Genomic DNA, 4,876 nt, shown 5'->3' with positions numbered 1-4,876 from the left:
GTGCGGTCTGGTTCCAGGCTGTACAGGCTGTGCCCGTCTTCCCAGTGTCCTGTCCCTCGAGAACTGGCTGTGAACTGGTTTAACTGGGCCTCACTGTGCTGTCCCCAGAGAATTCCCTGTCTCCTCATCCCTGCCTGCCTCCGCACACGTCGGCATTGGGAGCTCTTCCTGCCATTTCCCGTTCCCGCTCTCCTGGCTCCGTCCGGTGCTCTCCTCCCCATCCATCCCGCCCTGCTCCTTCCCCTGCTGCCGGGGAGGCAGGAATGTGCCCCCCTGGAATCCCGGCTGTGTCCAGGACGGAGCCACCGGGGCAGGGCAGGGCTGGAGGCGCCCTGGGAGCTCCTGAAGCTGAGCCCTTGGAATTGTGTGTGCTGGTGCGGGTGCAGCCAGGTGTCCCCATGGAAAACCGGGGTGCCGGCGTTCGGCTGTGACTGTTCTCCCTTGGATTCGGTGTCAGGATTTTCCCCTTTGCTCTGCCGAGATTGGATTTGGGACTGTGGCGTTCCCAGTCCAGAATCGGCTCTGGAATTTGGCAGCGTTAATTAATCACCTATGTTAATTAATGACATGTGGCAGTGGCAGGAGTGGCATGATGCCCTTGGAGTGTTGGATCAGCTCCAGCAATGTCAGTGAAAATCTGAGATCCTTTGGAAAATGGGTTGGATCAGTTCCCGTTGGTTTCGTCCTGGTTAACGTTTCCGACTTTATCAGGAATGCTGTTGGGTTTGGGCTGGGATTGTGGTGTTTGATCCTGGTTTTTTCCCTCCGTGGTGGAACGTTCTGGCAAACCCAAGGAGTTTTCCAGGCATATTTAGGGCTCAACTTTGGGACAAACAAACGGAAAAGGAACAATTTGGCTCCTTCCCGGTGGCGTCGCTCCTCTGAACCTCTCTTACCTCATCCAGCAAGGGCTCCCGCCTGGATTTGTACAGAATTCCCGGTATTCCCTGGTGGTCCTCACCTCTCCCAGCAGAGAGTGGGATATTCCCATGGGAAGTGTATTTTTGTATTTGGTGCTGACGGGAAGAGAGGGATTTTCCTCTCTCCCGGAATTCGGGGCTTTTCTAGAGGGCAGAGCCTTCCCTTCTATTTTTGATTCCCTCAAATTCCTTGGACAGATGGAAACGAGGAGAAAATCTTTTCTCCTGTAATTTTGATGCTCAGAGGTAGTTTTGCAGAACTTTGTAGGAATTCTGGGAATGCCGTAGGGATTCCCCTGCTGGGTTTGGTGTCTGTGGCAGCGAGGGCGCTGCCGGAGGCTCCCCGTGGCCGGATCTCATGGATCCAGACGTGGAATGGAATTGCCCACAGGCACAGCAAATGTCCTCGGAGACCTTCTCTCCATGGAAATGCTTCTCCCACTCTCCGCTTTCCCAGAGTGCTGCTGGAGAACCTTGGAGTGCTGGGATTGGGGCGGGGAAGTTCGGCTGCTCCGCCCCAGAGCCCGGAGCTGGGCCTGGAGTTCCGTTCTTCCACGGTCCTCGCGTGCCTTCCGTGTCCTCCTGTGAATTCCTGGCTCCTTGGAGTCATCCCTTGCAGTTCCCTGATCCTCACGTCTGTTCCATGGTCCTTGCAGTTTGTCCTTGCAGCTGTTCCCTGGCCCTGCTGTGCTTTCCCTGCTCCCTGCAGCCGTTCCCTGCTCCTCACCTCCCTGCTTCCCACACCTGGCAGTGACTGCACGGACACTTGAGCTCTTGCTCTGCTCCTCTCTCTCATCCCAGGAATGTTCAAACTCCAATCTGCGCTGACTGGCCACGGCAGAATCTGGAAAAGTGGCTTTGTGTGGAAAATCCCCTTCCCTTCCCTTCCCTTCCCTTCCCTTCCCTTCCCTTCCCTTCCCTTCCCTTCCCTTCCCTTCCCTTTCCCTTCATCCCATTAATTTGCAGTTCATTCCATGGATTGCATCACATCCCTGCAATCCCCATCCCTCCCTCCCCTGGCTCCGGACCTGCTGCAGCTTTCCCAAAAAAGGTTTTTCTCCCTTGGATCCAGGAGCTGTTCCAGGGCGCTGAGCACAGTGGCAGCTCCAGAGCAACCCCAGTGCCTTGGATTTAGTCTGGAAGGAGCCCTCTCTTCCCATTCCAGCTTGGATCCTTGTCCATCCCAGATCGCAGGAAACAGGGAAGGAGAATGTCCTGTGCCCGAGCCCATGGATAACAATCATTCCCAATCCCGCTGTTCCGAGTGCCTTAAATCCATCCCAATCCCAACAAGGGATTTCTGTTCCCTGTGCTCTTCCCCCTACACCTCCCAGCTCCTTATCCCAGTTAGCCCATCCCAGTATCCCAGTTAGCCCATCCCAGTATCCCAGTTAGCCTATCCCAGTTCATCCATCCCTGTACCCCAGTTAGCCCATCCCAGTATCCCAGTTAGCCCATCCCAGTATCCCAGTTCATCCATCCCTGTACCCCAGTTATCCCGTCCCCGGTGTCCCCCGGCTGCGGTTCCCACTCCAGCGGGATTTGCTCCCTGGGAGCTTCCCCAGGGACCCCCAGGGCCCCTTCCCTGGACTTCCCTGCATTCGGGATGTGAGGATGATGGTTGGGAACGGGGCCCTGTTAGAATTCCACGGAACAGAAGGAGAACGTCCTTTGGGAATCCTCAGCTCACAGGGTTCCCTCTGGGGCCGTGTGGGGCTGTATCCCAGTTGTGGATCCTTTCCCAAGGGATAACGTGGGGCAGGAGCGGGAATTCTGCGTCCATTTCCTGTCTGCTCCAGACTGATCCCAGACTCCGGCCTGAGCACCGGAGCTGTCCCCGAGTGGGACAGAAACTGGGCTTAAAACTGCCAGAAATAAGGATTATTCCCGATTTTCTGATGGAATGGAATTAATGTTTAATTCCAAATATTTTATTATTTAATGGAATTTAACTGAAAACTTCCTGGGCCTGTAAATATTTCCCCCTTGTGGAAGATGAACATTCCCCCGCTGGATCTGGGGGCTTTGGGAATGGAAAGGGATTTTCCTGCCAAGCAGTCCCAGAGAAATCCCTGATGAGCTTTTCCCTCTTAAAATTGTCCCTCCCTTCGCTGGCAGCCATGGCAGAAAACCGGGAATGTTCCAAGCTCCCACTGCTGGGATCCAAACTTCAACCAGACCTTGGCCCAGAGGGAGTGGCGGGAGTCAGGAATTCCCTGCGGTGGGTTGGGATTTCCCTGGTTTGGATTCACCCTTTCCCTGTTCCGAACCATCCCATCCCTGGCTGGGATCCCAGGAGGCACCGCGGGGCCGGAGCCGGGCGGGCGCTGCCGGAGCAGCCGGACTTCCCGCATGGATTTATGGCCAATTCAGGAACAGGACCTGACCCCCACCCCCCGTAGCCATTCCCAGTTCCCAGGGGAGCTGGAACCTTTCCCGTGGGTTCCCCGTTTGGCTGAGGCCGGGACTCGAGGGTTGGACCGTGACAAGGAGAGACCTTGGGATTAAAATCCTTGGGATTTCAGGGAAGGAGGTGGTTGGTTTCCGCCCCAGCCTTGGGGACAGGCAGGAGCATTCCAGAGGTGATGGATCCATGGAATGAGGGCTGCGGGGACACTGGGACAGGCGGGGGCATCCCGGGGGCGGCAGCAGGAGCTGCTCCGAGCGTGTCCCTGGCTCCTCCTTCCCTCCCTGCGCTCCCATTCCCGATGTTTGCTGTAAATAGGGAATATTTATATAAATTTATTGCAGAGATTTCTAAACTCGCCCGAATCCCGTTTTTCCCAGAGCTTTTGGCTTTGCTGGGAACTCCTGGAGCAGGAGATTTGCACCTTCCCAGTGGGCTCCGGCGTCGGTACAAATCAATCCAATCCCAATCCCAGGTACTGGGCAGGGCTGGGAATTCCGGGAGTCCCAGGGCTGGGAACAGAGCGACTCCTTGCCTTTATTTTATGCCGGTTCCATTTCTCCGGGCGGGAGAGGCCGTTCCAGGCTGGAGCCGGCCTGGGCTGTCCCTGGCGCTCTCGGAAGAGGTTCTGGACTTTCCCTTTCCTTGTTCCTGTCTTTGCCTTCCATGTCCGACCCGGATGCGGTGGCAGTTGAGAGGAATTTGGGTGGAAATGTTGAGTTTTCCAGACATTTTCCTTGATGTGACGTTTTCCAAACCTTTCCTTTACCCTGCCCCGAGCCTCGGGATCCGCGGGGGCGATCCCTGCCGGCACATCCCGATCCCCAGCGCTTCCCGGTGGTTTTCCTGCACGGGTCCTGCACGGTCAATTTGCTCCAGCAAATCCCTCCCTCCGTAGCTCCGCTTCCCGCCCAGCCTCTCCCGTCCATCTGCCCTCGGAATATTCCATGTTTGCTGTTGAGTTGGAGCCTCTGGAGTCGCTTTTCCAGGGCTTTTCCGTCCCTTCCAGGGGCTGGTTGGGAACATTCGGCTCTGACTGTTAGCACAATCCATGGATTCACCCCCTGGAAACCCCGGCGCCGCCTCCGGCCAAAGGACCCCGAATTCCGGTTTGATCTAAAATGACCCAGGCCAGGCTGTTTGTCGGGAATAATTCCGGATCTCCGGGAGAGCCGGAGCCTCTGGGACCACAGCGGTGCCCGGAGCCAGCAGGGCCATCCCGGCGTGTCCTGAGGGAGCGGATTCCGTCCGGGATGTGTGGCCATCCCGGTGGGATATGTGTCCATCCCAGGGGCTCCGTGCCCATCCCAGGCCGTGCCTGGCTCCTGGCCTTGGCTCATTTTGGGAAAAGGCCTTGGGAATGGCACCTCTGCCGTCCCCACGTCCCAGCTGAGGCAGAGCTGATTCCAGGCTGTGGGATGGGAGCGGAGCCTTCCCTGAGCACCGGAGATCCCATAAATCCAACAGCTCGAGGGGGGGATGGGGGTTCATGGATTCGGGAATGTTGCAGTGGGGGTCGCCAGCCCGAGCCCGGATTTTCAGCGTCGCT

Source organism: Corvus brachyrhynchos, unplaced genomic scaffold (genome assembly GCF_000691975.1).
Source record: "Corvus brachyrhynchos isolate BGI_N302 unplaced genomic scaffold, ASM69197v1 scaffold197, whole genome shotgun sequence".
Taxonomy (NCBI): domain Eukaryota; kingdom Metazoa; phylum Chordata; class Aves; order Passeriformes; family Corvidae; genus Corvus; species Corvus brachyrhynchos.
Note: the sequence above shows the minus strand (reverse complement) of the source record.